This window comes from Spermophilus citellus, assembly GCF_964194105.1.
Source record: "Spermophilus citellus genome assembly, chromosome: 4".
In the NCBI taxonomy this organism is placed as follows: Eukaryota; Metazoa; Chordata; class Mammalia; order Rodentia; family Sciuridae; genus Spermophilus; species Spermophilus citellus.
The window spans coordinates 27,198,004-27,213,564 of NC_138185.1; positions in this window are offsets into that span (position 1 = coordinate 27,198,004).

Sequence of the window (15,561 nt, forward strand, 5' to 3'; positions counted from 1 at the left end):
TGTAGGCCCTTTGTTTGTGTCTCCCCTTAGTTTTCTCCGGCAGTCCTGCGAGGTTGGTGCTACTCTCGGTCCCTGTTGTTGAGCTGTAGGGACTGAGGCACCGTGTGGCCTCAGCTCAGGGGAAGAGCTGAGAAAATGCTCGTGTCCATAGCTTACTGCAGACAGACAAACGGAAAAACCTACCCGAGAGAGCAACGTGAAAGGAGAAAGGTTTATTTTGGCTCTTGGTGTCTGTCCACGGGCACTTGGCCCTGCGGCAACACAGTCCCTCATGGTGGAAGCACGTGGTGGAGGAGGGCCCTTCACCTCGTGGCAGACAGGAAGCAGAGAGAGAGATGGGAAGGGGTGCATCTCCGTGTCCCCTTGAAGGACACAGTCGGAAGACCTCACTTCCTCCCTAGCACTAGGCCATGCCTCCTAAAGACAGCCCCACCATCTAATGGCACCATGGTCGGGTGACCAAGCCTTTCACATGGGGACACTCCGGATAGCAGTGCTATTGTTTATCGCTGAGTCTGAGCATCTTTCAGGTTTCTCCAAGCCCTGGATTCTGTGGATCTCTCCAGGTCTCAATTTCCCCTTCCATAACTCTTTCCATCTCTCCGAGACTCGAGTTTCACCACATCATGGAATCAGCTCCTCCCATTCCTTTTCTTCTCTCCTTCTCTCCATCCACCTGAGCTTGGAAAGGATCATTCTGAACAGAGTAGTACCACACCCCACTGACCACAGGGAAGGTCCACTCAGGGGTGGGGTGGGGGGGTGTGTGTGACAGAGTTCTAGAAAGACTGTTGTTTCTGGTATTGTCTATCATAGACGGTGACGTCAAAGATACCCCCAAGAGTCATGCAGTGCGCAACCTTTACTACCTTGTACAGCGGCCCAGCCAAGTATCCTTGTCTGTAAAATGATTCCTATGGGAGTCATCTCAAAAAAGTTGCTGGAAGAATCGGTGACCATCATTTGCAGATCATTGAGCATAGTAGGTGCTCAAAAGTAAAGATAAATTTCTTTGCACAAAGTTATCTGAGGTCACAAAGTTAAGAAAGGCAGAGCTCAGATTCACACTGAACCTGGCAAGTGACACTTTTCACTCTGTGCTTTCCACCAGATGACATAACATAAAGGCTGAAGGGAAGGGGATGAAGGATTTGCCCAGTCCTGTTTTAGGCACAAAGTTAGCATTTAGACAGATCTTGGATAACCTGTGTGATTAGATGTGTGTGTGAGTGTGTGTGCGTGTGTGCATGTGCACAGATGAAGAGGTGGAAGGTTGGGTGGACAGACAGGTGATTAGAAGGAAGGATGGACATAGGGTCAAGTAGGTAGACACTTGGACACTTGGATGGGTAAATCCATGGGCAAATGGAAGAGCAGGAGGAGGAGGCCGTGGGCAGCCAGACGGGCGGGCGGAAGAATTGTGCTGACAACAGCATAGGCCGTTGTCTCTGGCCTTTTGGCCACCTCGTCCCAGCTGCCTTTTCCAGTGGAAAAATTAAAAATCATGGGCCTTGGAAAGACATTCCCTGTGTGGTCTGTTAATAGAGGCCCAGAAAGGCCAGCTGAGGTTGTCAACTCGCCCCACACCAGGACCCTGTCATTAGCCCCATTCCCCCTACCCTGCCCTGGAGTAGAAGTATGAGCTGGTGGCCACGGAGGGACCGGGCCCCTCATTAAGCCTTATTAAGCCCACGGCAGGGGAGCGGGAAGGGGAGGGGAACTTTCTCCCAAAGGTCAGCAACTGGAAAAAGAAGTTCTGGACATGCTTTGGGTGGCCATCTGTTCTCCAGGCTGTAAGGAATGGGTCTGTTCCTGGTCCAACTGGCCCCACCTCACCTTGCAGGCTGGGAAACCGAGGCCCGACCAGGAGCGGAGGGCACTCAGAAGTCAGGACAGAACCAGCCCAAACCCAGACCTCTGGACCACAGCCTCCTTCTCCTGAGACTCCCAGCCTCGAGCCCAACATGGAGAGGGAAGGGAGGAGTGGGGCTCCTGCTGTATGCCAAGCCCCCGGGCAAAGCATCTTCTGCCCCTGAGGCCACCGGCCTCCTCTGTGTCCCCACTAATGACATGGAAAGTATTATTTCTTTGCCCTTTCATTGACTCAACAGACTTATTAAGTAGGTATTATGGGCCAAACCTGGAACTCAGTGCTACAACTGTGGCGTGCACTAGGCAGAGTTCCCACCCTGACAGAGCTTGCCTTCTAGGAGGGGACGGGGACAGCAATAAGCAGACAAGATGTTCTAGGAAAAAAAAATGGGACTTTGATTTGCCACCGAAGGGACTTTCTGTGGAGGTCAGGGAGGGCCTCTCTGAGAAGATGACCATGGTCAAGGGGGCAGTTACCTATTCACTAACTGCACTCTCCCCTTCTCTGGCATGTGGGGGGAACCCCTTTGCATTCAGGTGTGGCCACAGTTCTTGCCAATGGGGTGGGAGCAGAAGTGGTGAGTGCCACTCCCAGACCTAAGCCAGATGGATAAGCTTCCTTCAGCTCCTCTTTCCTTTTCCTTTGGCTGAATGCAAACGACAACATTTCCCTGCATCACCACCTGGAGGAGAGCCACTCATAGCCTGGGCATCAACTGCACAAGTGAGAAACAAACTCCTAGTGTGCTAGTCACACACATGTGCTTGTCACACATTTCAGGGGCATTTTATTGCAGCATGTGAGCCTGGCCTAAGTCACACCACAATGTTTGAATCGAGACCCAAAAGACACGTGACCCACTGGGTTAGGGCAGGACTGAGCTGGGCATGTTGGGAGGACAGAAAAGTCACCAGTGCGGCCAGAATGAATAGCGTGAGAGGTGGGGGAGGAGGTGAGATGGGCAGCGGTGGCCTCACTCAGGCGTCTGGATTTGGGGAGAGGTTGATGCTTGTGGGGCCATCAGCAGGGAAGAAATGGAGAAATGCCACCTGGTTCATACATGCAAAGAGCCCTCTGGTTGCTGTGTGGAGATGAGCTGGCGTGGACAAGGGGCATGGACAAGGGGCGTGGACAAGGGAACCTGGTGCAGTTTTCCTGGACAAGGCTGAAGGCAGAGCCAACTGAATGGATTCAGGATCTATTTGGGAGGACGGACTGATGGATCGTCGTGGAGGGTGAAGGAACCTAACAACCCACAAACGCTGGACAAACGCCAATGCAGAAACCAATATATATCCACAGACACTTTGGGGAGTGCCTTTCCAGCTCTGAGCACTTCCGATCCGTGCTTGTCTGATAACCCAGTTTACCTGGAAACCCGGCTCCTCCCCTGTCCTCGCTGATTGGACCAGAGATGGGCTGGCTGGGGCTCAGCCAATCAGATCATCCTGTGCATCAGAGCCCGGAGCTCGGCTTGGGCATGGGTGGGGCCAGTTCTCTGGCGCTGTCCTTGATGGAGACCCCAGCGAAGGGTGAGCCTAGAAGCTGAGGAGGAATAAGCCCTCCAGAGACCATCCACCCGCCCCTAGGACGGGGGACAAGTATCTTCGAGTGGAGTTAACCTCCCCCGTCCACAGCTGGAGAACTGCAGGTGCTCAAAACTGCTCCTCTCTGCTTGCCTGCTCCAGGAAGCCCTCGTGTGGCTCCCAGTGTCCACTGACGGCCTCAGCTGTCCCAGGCCACGTTCCCCAGGACTCCTCAGCTTGTTCCTCACAGCTGCCTCCTTCCTGCTGAGCAAGGAAAGTGGGGCTCACTTTCCTGCGCAGCAGAGGAAGGGTCGTGCTTTGGCTTGGAACACGACCAGTCCCAAGAAGGGCCCTGCTTCTCTGCTCGCCGCTGCACTTGCCCCTGAACAGCCCACAGAGGTTTTCCGAGTTGCTGAGGATCCCACGGTCAGAAGTCGTCGGATACTCGGATCCCCCACCCGTCCTGGGTGCAGGGGCCAGAGCCTCCCCCCTGCGTGATTCCAACATCTGAAACGCTTTCCCTTCTCCTCCTAGAGCTCCCCGCTCCAAATTCCTCCTGCTTCGTTATTAGTATATATACAAAATGAAAAAATTAAGTTGTCTTAATCTTTTTCCATATTAGCTGACAGCAGGCTCCCATATGCCTGGGGTGAGACCATACCTCCCGGCCCCACCCCAGCTGTTCCAAAATAACCACCCTAAATGAGGTCCAGTTGTTAAAAACCCTGTCTTGGGGCCTCCACAGCCCTGTCCCCTTGCCTGGCTGGTGTGACCCCGGGGAGAAAGCAAAGAATGGAAGGTCTCAGGTTCCAGTAAGCACAGACCTCAGGACTGGCTGGGCACAGTTCAAATCCCGCATCATTGTTCGTAAGCAGGGAGTCCCCACTTTTTCTCTGTGCATCCCAGAGAAGGAGAGAGTAAAAGTCTGAGTCCAAACTCTAGTTCTACAGCCTTGGGTGGGTCACTTTGCTTCTCGGTGCCTCAGTTACTCATTTGTGAAATGGCAGAGACGATGGTGCCAACTGTCAGCATCTTGAGGAGGAGTCAGGAAGATGGTGACAATGACAACGGCTAACATCCAGCAAGTCCTGCTGTGTGCCTGGCACTGACCCAGGTCCCTGCCTGCATCTCCTCACATGATCACGTGATCAAGGGGCGTGGACAAGGGAACTTGACAGACAGGGAAGGAGGGCGAGTGGGGTGAATCTCCCAGAGGACAAGCAGCAGGGACAGGAGGAACCGGGTGCTAATGCCAGCATCCTGACCCCGTCCTGCTGCTTCAGGCTTGTCCCAGTTTGGGCCTTGAGCAGCTCCACAGTGCCCACCCTCTTTCTCCAGTTGCACCTTGATGGGTCTTCCTTTTCTCTTGGCTTTGGACGTGGGCTTCAGAGATTGACAGCTCTGACGCATCCCACCCCCCAGCCTCTGTGGTGGGCATCAGGAGGGTCAGTAAGAAAGACTCAGGCACGTCCAGCTCCTCACTGGCTGCTCATCATAATCACCTGGGGACACCTAAAGGCACAGACACCTGTGCCCCATCCTGGGTGTCACAGAGATAGAGTTTCCCAGTTGAACTTGAACCAGATGAGAAGTCAGAAGCCAGGAGGAGATATACTATCTTCCCAGACCTCGAACTTGAAGGCTCTTTTTGTTTTTACTTAGCTGTGAAACTTTAATCTTTGGGAAAAAAAAATGAGTGAGTCTGTTTCGAATAGACATCCCCAATATATCTCTTATGATTTTGCCAAAATATCCAAAATAGAACTTGACCAAATTAGCCACATGTTCATGAAATAATCATAGCTACATGTCATAAAGACTTCTAATATTTCCTCTACACCCTTGATCCAAACCCCAGTGTGTCTGGGTTCTGTTTTAGGTACTCTTTTTGAGCCTGCACTTTGGCTGGGCCAGATTTTAGCCTTTCTGTAGCTCCATTTTACAGATGAGGAAATTGAGGCTGGAGTAGTTAAATGACCCACAGGAACCAGGGTCTGGATTTGAACTCAGACCCCAGCTCCATATTCTTGCTAACACAGCCACCTGCTTGGTTCCTCAGGAGGCCCTGGCCAATGAGAAACAGCCCCGTCCAACAGTCCCCAACCACAATCCATGAACCTTCCCTCTTGGGGCCAGCCTGGCCTCTGCCCTGGGAGGCTGCTTGGTTCAGCCACTCACTAACCACAACATGGACAAGTCCTTTGCCTCCTCTAGACGGAGGAGAAATAAAACCCTCTGCCATTCAGGCCTGTGCTTGGGAATGGAACAGTCAGGCACCTCAAGTAATGCCTCAGAGTGGCTAGAATTCTTATTTCACTTCCAAGTGCCCAACCCCAACCCAATGTGAAGTAAGGTCTAGGGGACAGGTGCTCAACAGCTCCTAACAGAGGACAAAGGAAGTCTCAGAGAGCAAACTTAGGGACTGGGAAGAAACCTTGCAAAAGGTTGGGAGAAGTCCCTCCGGGTTGGTGATTTTTCTCTTCTGTTGATTTTTATTTTTGTTTCCGAAATCTCAGCTTGCAAGAGGGTTGTGCTATTTCCCTGTGTGATTCTGTGAACCAGGAGATGCACTGTGAGCTTAGCAGTGGTTTATCAGGAGCAAGAAGGACCCTCCCCACATTGAACCATAGGACTTACTCTGGTAACAGAAAAGTTGAGCTCTGTAAGGGGAGAAAGCAAGGTGTCTTGGAATCAAGGAAATGCCATCTGAAATCAAGCCATCGAGCTGTGGTGTTGGAAGACGGCTAAGGATAAGAAGGCTCATTTTTATTTTGGGTGCTGGGGGTGGAGCCCAGGGCTTTGCACCCGACTGCTCTACCACGGAGCCACATCTCCAGCCCCCAGGTGTATTTTTTTTTTAAAAAAAGAATATGAGCGATCTTTGTTGCTTCCAGAACTCAGATGAATGCCTACTCACCTGTCTCACCTCGTGAACTTGACAATAAATACAGGTGCCCAGGTCCTGCCCTAGTCTGAGTGGCCCAGCATCCAGAGGGGCTGGGGCTCGGGAATCTGTGTTTCCAGCCACATGCGGATCCTGGGAACTGTGCTGGGAATGAGTGCCATCCTCTTCCTACCTCCCTCTTACTGAGGCCTTCAGAGCAGGAGGTGACCAGGACCCTCCTCCTGCGTCCTGACCTCCTCTGCTCACAGGGTCCTTCTTCCCCAGTCCCAGCCCCTCTGCCTAGTCTGGCTCAGTCAGCCAGAGCCCTTTCTACCCGGGCTCCCTGAGGCCCTGTTCCTCATTAAGGAGACTCTGGGTATTTTTGTCTCTAGGAGAACTGTATTCTACTGCCAGCAAATAACTTTAAATAGAAAAAATATGACCAAAATTAGACTGGAAAATAGAAAATAACTAGGAAGGGGTGGGTCGAGTACCAATCTACCCTCCGGGTGAGGAGTGGCGCTCTGACCCTCCCGGGGCTCCCCCTCTGCAATGTGGAGACCCTCATAGTGGCCAGCCCATGAGGATCTGCTGATAAAATACGTACAACACATTTGGCACAGAGTATTGAAATGCCCATCACCATCCCCAGTCACTGGGCAGGCTCCCCTCTTGGATTTGGAGATAATTGTGCAGAGAAAGTGTTCAGGAAGTCAAAGTCTCCCAGCTGGTCTTTCCCAACCAAGAGCCCCTTAGAGCATGGTGACATCTCTTTATGGATACAAACTTAAGAGCATCTCTCCACCTCTTTCCCCACCCCAATCCAGCTGCTCACAGCTGCAAGAGTGACCTTCTAAAGACCTCAGATCACGTGATTCCCCACAGGGTATGGTGGCCTGTAATCCCAGAGGCTCAGGAGGCTGAGGCAAGAGGATCGCAAGTTCAAAGCCAGCTCAGCAACTCAGCAGGGCCCTAAGCAACTTAGCGACTGTTTCTAAATAAAAGCTTAAAATGCGGGTGGGGGATGCAACTGGGGATGTGGCTCAGTGGTTCAATCCTCAGTATAGAAAAAGAAAAAAAAAATGATTCCCAGCTTTAAAATGTCCCCGAGTTTCCCACTTTCCACAGAACCAGCTCAACACCGGCCGCAGAGTCCTCTAGGACAGGCCCCCGGAGAGGTTCAGAGGTCATCTTCCTCTACTTTGTTTCACTCTTTTTTTAAAATTAATTAAATAATTTTAATTAGGTAGATATGACAGCATATGCATTTTGATTCATTGTACAAAATTGTAGCACAACTTTTCCTTCCTCTGGTTGTGCACAATGTAGCGTCACCATATGGACTTCTTTTCACTCCAGCCCCTAGATTTGCCCCTGGGACCCCAAATGAGATGTCCATTTCCTGCTTTCTCCTGACTGGAAGCCAGGCACAGAGAGTTAGTCACTCACATGCCCTCGCCCAGCCACTTGTCCCTGGAGACTCTCTGTTGTTGCCGTATAATAAGATGTGCATTATCTGTCCCTTTTACACCCCACCCTACACCCATCCCTCCTTGGTCTCAGCACCCACCTCTCATGTTGGTGCATATCTTTAAATATGCATATGCCCTTGGGAAATAGGCACTGGTGTCTTCTGCATATATGATTTTAATTTGCATAAATGCCATTAATGTCATTGCTTCTTAGCTTTTACTTGTTGTTTTGTTCTTGTATTTGCTTTTGTTGTTGTTGTTATTCTTTTTGATACCAGGGATTAAACCCAGGGGTGCCTAGCCACCGAGCCCCATCCCCAGCCCTTTTTTGTATTTTCTTTAGAGACGGGGTCTTGCTGGGTTGCTGAGGGCCTCCCTACATGGCGGAGGCTGGCTGTGAGCTCAAGGCTGTTTTAAGATCCGCACACGTGTGCAGCCGGTGCTCCCAGCTGCTGAAGCATCTGCCCAAGTCAGCTCCCTCCACATCCAGCTGCCACTCCCGAGCCCCACCGTCAACCTCTGGGCCACTGCCTGCGAGGGAGAATGTGAGGACAACTCCGAGTTACTCCTGAGCCAGCGTCGCTCAGTGATAAGTGGCAAATGCCCGACTAGCACTGGTTGAGGCACAACTTCCTTGTGCATGTGAGACGGGTGAACCCCACCTGGACTGATGCGTTCATTACTCCCAGGCACCGGTGCTGCCATCCCAGCCTCCCACCTGGGCAGCGCCAGGGAGAGAGAGGTCCCTGCAGCAGCCACAGCCACCACAGCCAGCACAGCCTCGGCCTAGCTTTCTTGACGGTGTGTCTCTGGTTTGTCCTGCCTTCGGCTCGCTCCCCAGATCCATGCCTTTGGGAGGAGGTGGGCTCCATCTCAGGGCTGTCATGAACTTGTGTCCCCTCCAGACTCAGATGTCAAAGCCCTAACCTCCAAGTGGCTGGGTTTGAAGACAGAATCTTAAGAGAGGTCATTAAAGTTGAGTGAGGTCATTGGGGTGAGACCCCGATTTCATGGGTGTGGGTCCTCCTAAGAGGAAGAGACCCCAGAGTGTTTCCTCTCCATGTCCACGCATGGAGAAGAGTTCCTGTGAGGACACAGGGAGAAGGTGGCCATCAGTAACCAGGAAGAAAGGCTTTACTGGAAACCAAATTTGTGGATACCTTGATCTTGGACTTCTGGCTTCCAGAACATGAGAAAGTAAACGTCTGTTGTTTGCACCTCCCAGTCTGTGCTGGTTAGTGATGGATCCCTGCAGAGACTCATATAAGGAGAAAAACTGGGATTGGCAGTTTTCCCCATCTTTTCCTCATTATTGCCCTCCATTTTTTACCCCCTCAGGTATTTTAGAAATTCATGCTCTTACCACTGGCCTCCATAAGATTGTAACACCAGTTCATACTTACATCAGTTTGTGCATTGTGGTCCTTTGGGGGGCTACAAATCATTGTAACATCCAAGATTTTGTCACAGCCCACCCAAAACCCATTTTTGCACCCTTGGGAGCAATATTGCTCCCATCGAGAATGCCTTGTCTAACATGACTTCCTCGTGCTTATGAGGCCAGTGTGGACCGTAGATATGATGGCCATGGAGGAAAACAGTCCCTCTTCCCCCTTCAGTCTTTATCATGGCTGGCTGTGATACCTTGATCGGCAGCAGCCATCTTGTGACTATGAGGACAAGGTTGATGGGATTCAGAGGTCAAAGAGAAGATTCTGTTTTCTTTTCTGTAAGTTCTAGGAAACATCCTAAGGCAGACTGACATTGATGGGCCTGATTAGGCCCAAAGCCCACCCCCGTGGCCAGGCTTGCGTTCTGCACCCACTTACCCTGGTAGCTTAGGGGTGGGAAGGGTGAACCCCACCTGAGCTGAGAATGGGGGCCATTCCTCAGAGCAAGGCCAGGTAGGAATTTCCCAAAGCGCCCACAAATGCTGGGGGGGGGCAGAAGGGACAGTCGGGTTCCACACACACTGTCCCTTCTCCTCTCAGCCCTACATCCTCTTCCTAGGGCAGCTCAGGGGCTCCTCCCCGGAAGGTCCCAAGGCTGAGCTGAAGTCAGTCCTTGTCTTCCAGGTGGTGCTCACTGGGCATAGTGACCTACCTTTGCCATTAGTGGCCAGTCGTCATGGTGCCCAGTCATTTGTCCCTCCCCCACTCATGACCACTAACCAGAACCTCTGTGGCCATGCCCGAGCCTCGGGGCCAACCTAGCAGGAGGCACAGGTCCTATCTCAAGGACTCACAGCCAGGACAGGCAGTGAGGCCCACCGGCACCCGCCCAGCACACTCGGGATGAGTAGAATATTCCTTACACCCAAGGAGCTGCGCAGGGGGCTCCCAGGCCCTGAGACCAGCACCAACCAGTACAAAGCAGAGGGAGGGACAGAAGCCACCACCCACGGCTCTGACTGGGAGAAACTACGAGCTTTCAGGCTCCCTTGGCCAAGGGAGGGCTCGCTGGTGTGTGGAGGCCAGGAGAGTCGGCTCCGCTGCCCTGGGACAGGCCACCGTGGGAAACCTCCAAGGCCTGACGGAGCCCCTCCCTCCCTCTGGGTCCACTGAGCTCGTGCCTGGGGGACCTGCCCAGGAGGAGAAGTGGAAAGGCTACACCAGCCCCTCGGAGTCCACCGGAGCGCTTCAGGTTGGTTGTGGGCAGACGCCAAGACAGGGTTTGGGCGGAAGGGGTTTCTCAGAAATCGATGTCTGGGTGGGGAAGGGGAGGAGGTAGGAACCGAGGAGACGGTGCGCTGCAGTGTGACCCTAGAGAGCCTGGACAGCCTGGACAGGAGGTCAAGAGCAAGGACGACCCCTTGGAGTGTCCCACACAGAAGCCAACACCTTTGGAGCCCCACCTGGACACTTTGTGTTCACCAGATGGAAACTGCCCAAGAAGGGCACCACCTGGGATGCCACCACCCTCTAGACCTGAGGCGACCCTGAGGGCTGAGCCCAGGGGACACCCCCAGCACCCCGTGGGGTCCTTGAGGGTCAGCCTCAACTCACAGGGCCGGGCCCCTTCACTACGGTCACTTATTTAAAAGGACTCTGGGGACTGGGGATATGGCTAGTGGTAGAGATCCCTCGCCCTGCATGCTTGAGGGCCTGGCTCCATCCCCAGCTCTGAAAAAAAAAAAAAAAAAGGTGTGTGCATGTGTGGCCTCTGGGCATGTTGTCACACTGACCATCATGATTAGGGACACCTGTACTCTTGGATCATAGAGTCTTCATCTCCTGCCCCTCCTGCCCTGCCCACCCCGCCCACGGCTGTGGGGTCTTGGAGAGAGCTGGATGTGCACATTTGGGACTGAGCCCAAAGCACCTTTGAAGAGCTCATTCTTATCTAGAGGTGGCGCTGGAAACCCTGAGCGTGTGTTCAGCACTGAACACAAGCCAGGCGCCCATCCAAACTTCTCACCTGCATGAGCCATCATTACCCCCATCAGGGGACAATGACTAAGGCTGGACATGTAGGCCAGAGAGAGTGAAAAGCCCAGAACACAAGCCCAGGGCTCAGGGGGCCCAAGAAGAAGGCCCTGGACCTCCCCCTCCCAGGGCACCTGGGGTTCAGCCACCATCACTCTGCTCTGACTGGTGCTCCAGAAAGCCACTGCAGGGCTGCAGGAGGCATTATGGGATGTATCAGGCAGCATGTCTGAGGAAAGTCTTCCCAGTGCCTGGACAGCTGGGGGTGGATGGAATGGGAGCCTCAGCCAGATACACCAAGGCGTCCCCATAAGATGGGGAGAGGCTCCAGAGACTCATGGGAAAGAGACTCGGAATCTAATCCAAGCTGGTAGCTCTCACCATCACACTCCCATGAAGTTTGCCAGGAGCAAAGCACAAGGGCGCCAGGGTGGGTTCTCCCCAGCAGAGCAGGAAGTTGTGGCCACCGAAAAAGAGCAACGCCCAGTCACGCTGGCCCCTGGGCATTTCTGCTCCCACCACCGTGCCTGGGGACACTGGGCACATGCTGTACCTCGGACAGACCCAGCCTGCACGTGCCTCACTCCATCCTCTGGGTGATGCCACACAGCCTCCAGGGGGCCTTCTCTGGAGACCGCTCTCCATGAAGACGGGCTCCTCCTCTTCATCTTCCTGCAAGTCCCTGTCCCACCCCATTGCTGGGCCAGCCACAGCAACGCTGCCTAGCAACTGCCCAAAAGCTTGGTGGCTTAAAACACAGCAGTTTATCCTCCCTCATGAGGCAGGATGTCAGCTGGGGTTTAGCTGTGCAAAGGTTAATTTGAACTATTGACTTGATGGGATTAAGAATTGCTGATGATTAAGAGGTGTGTCAGTGAGGGCGTGTCTAGGAATGATTGGCATGTGGGATAGCCAACTGAAGTGGAGACCCTCCCTAAACTTGGGCAGCACCGTCCAATAGGATGATGGCTTGGATGGAATAAAGTTGGAAGAACGAAGAAGCAGCAGCAGATGCAAGCTCCATTCTTCCTGAAGGGGCTCTTGGATGGTGCTGGGATGTCTGAGGATATCAGATTCGCTCCTTCACTCTTCCAAAGCGGACTCCGTCAGTGATTCTCCAGGGAGTCTCCAGTTACCTTCCGTCTCCTCCTGGGGGAGCACCATTGATCCTTCTTGTTCTGAGGCTTCAGCCTCTTGGGCTGAAAACCTGCTGGCTCCTCCAGCTCTCCAGCCTGCGGACAGCCATTGTGGACCCAGCTTCTGGTGGTGTAAGCCAACCTAATACACCACCCTCCTGTTGGTCCTGTCCCTCTAGAGAACCTGACCAACACAGCCGAACGAGGCTAGTTTCCACGCTCAAATGCAGGTCTGCGACCCACGACTCTCATTCTCCTTGACCACCGGGGTCAGGTTCCTCCCCCGGCCAGGAGAGGAAGTGCAAACACGGGGACCTCTCAGGCCTCAGCGGGGTAGCACCATCCCTTTGCCCACATTCCCCTGGCTGCAGAAAGTCCTGTGGCCAAGCTCACCATCAGTGGGATGGGGAAATGTACTCTGCAGACAGAGGGGGAAGTGGACAAGTCACACAGCAAAGGGATGGGTACAGGAAAAGGCGAGGGACTAGGAGGGATATCATCTATGACCCAGGGGTTTTCTGGTCAAGCCCAACCCCTGCCGCCATCATCTTCACCCTATGACCCTTCCTCACCTGCCCAAGGCTCAAAGTCTTTCCTGCCAACTTCGGTCCTTGTAGCTAATTACTCACCAACATCCTCTGAACACACTGTACTTTCTGTCTGAAATGCCCCTTCCCCCATCCCACCCAGACCTCAGCCCCAACGTTGTGTCCCCAAGATTTACCTGGACCTGGGCTTTACTTGCAGGAGAGAGTGACCTGAGAAGGAGCCTGGGAGGGTGAGTCCAGGAGTCCACATCTAACGTGGCCCTGGACCTTCAGAAATGTGTGTGTCCTTCTATTCCTATTTTCCCATCCTTCAACTATAACGAAGAACACTTTCCTGTGTCAGCTAGGAATGCTCACAGCTGCAAGTAACAAAACCTCTGACTATCCCTCCTAGTCCTTTGCCTTTTCCTGAACCCATCCCTTCGTAACTTCAACAACAATATCTTACACACAAGGCTTCTGGAAACAGGAAGTTCTAAGGCTCAGTGATGTCATTAAGGACCCAACACTCACCCATATGCTCTCTCTCCCTCTCCTCCTTCCCACCCCCTATTTTGTTTACAGTCTGCCTTCTATTAACCTTTTGCCTGCAAATTTGGTCACAGAATTGCTGCCTCAAATCCAAATAGCACATCCATATTTAAAACTAGAAGAAGGTGGAAGCTTGTGTGGACATCTCTTGGAGGCTTGTTAACACAGATTGTGAGTCTTGACTCCCTTTGTGTCTGATTCCACAGGTCCAGGGTGAAACCTGAATCTTTGTATTTCTAACTTCCAGGTACTGATGGTGCTGCTGGTCCTAGAACCACACCTTGAAACCTGTCACTCTTCCATCTCAATCGGCACACAGACAGTGCCTTTTTTTTTTTTTTTTTATTGGCCAGTGCCTTGATTCTCAGCCCTGGCAGCATATTGGACTCCCCTCCGGAGATTCAAAATCCTGATGTTTGGGTCCCCATTCCCCCAGAGATTCTGATTCTAATGGTCTGTGTTATATCCTGGGTGCCTGCAGTTTAAAAACCTCCTGAGGTTGAGAACCCCAGGCTAGGACACTCTTTAAATATTGCTGGCTCCCACTTACTTCCCTTTCCCAGACTCGCCCCCTGAGCTCAGCCTGGCACACCCAACTGCTCACTCCCCCTTTCCATTCGTGGGCACCTTAGTCACTGGTGGGCACCTCAGAAATGGCACATCTGCAATGGGCCTGACTCTCTATTTCCACACACGCTGCTTCTCTGTCTTTCCTGTCTGAACCAATGGAAATGCCGTTCATCTAGTTTCTTGGGCTAAAAACCCCGAGTAGTCCTTGGCTCCTGTCTCCGTGCAAGCGCCACACACAATCTTGGGGCACATTCTGTCTCCTCTGCCCTCACAAATGTCCCCATTTCTCCTACTTTCTTCACCAGCACTGCCAACGCCCAGGTCAGAAGGCTATTAAATCTTGCCCGGATGGTGACCACAGCATCTTTGGATTAGTTCACTTTAGTTATACATAACTTTAGGGTTCAGCCGGGCGCGGTAGCACATGCCTATAATCCCAGCGACTTGGGTGGCTGAGGCGGGAGGATCGTGAGTTCAAAGCCAACCTCAGCAACTCAGTGAAACCCCATCTCTAAATAAAATACAAAAAGGGGCTGAGGATGTGGCTCAGTGGTCTAGGTTCAATCCCCAGTACCAAAAATGTGTGTGTGTGTGTGTGTGTGTGTGTGTGTGTGCATTCATTCTGACATAAGTCCCCAAACGTGGAATATAATTCGTGGAATATAATTGGCTCTAATTCAGTCCCCAGGACTCCCCCTTTCTGTCCTCACCTCCCTCTCTAGTTATTTCCCTCTACTCTGTTGATCTTTCTTCTCTTTATTTATAGTTATTTAAAAATGGAGCCTTGTGCACAGGATGAGATTCTCGTGTAGCTACACAGGAAAGCGCCGTCAGATTCATCCCACCGTCTTCCCCTCCCTCCCTCGACCCTCCCCTTCAGTCCCCTTCCTTTACTCCACGGATCTCTCATTTTTTAGTTCTCTCCTTCTTTCTTCCCTCCCTCCCTTCTTTATTTTACTATAGCTTCCACACATCAGAGAAAACATTGACCTTTGACCCTCTGGGTCTGGCTTATTTCACTCAGTGTGATGGTCCCCAGGTCCATCCATTTACCAGCAGAAACCCTCAGTTCATCCTCTGAATCCCACCATCCTGACCCCCGCCTGACTTCTGCGCTTGCTCCCCTGCCAAGTGACGGTGCCCCCAAGGCGGCCAGAAGGGCCTCTTAACATCATAGACAAGACGGGGACACATCCTCCAGAACTCCCGCCCACCCTGGGGTCAAGCCCTGCTCTTGCTCGTGGCCCTTGTGCCGCAGTCTGGCTGGGCACAATTCAGGAGCCACTTGTCAAGCAGGAAGGAACTTTATTTTTAGAACGCTGCACCAAGCGAGCTCTCCAGGAATTCCCTCAGAGCCCAACTGCCACCACCGGCTTTTCTGGTGAGCACGCTCAAGGGGAACCCTTAGGTCCTGCGCTTGAGGCCGATTGGCTGGGTCGTGTGGGTGGAGCCAAAAGAGTCCCCCAATGAGCAGCTCCGTGGTCTGAAAGGGCGGGGAAACAGCCCAAGGAGCCAATCAGCTGGAAGTTTGCTGGAGCAGCTTTGGCTGTGGCTCTCAACACCCTTGAGTTCTGCTCCTTTCCTCAGCGTATCTTG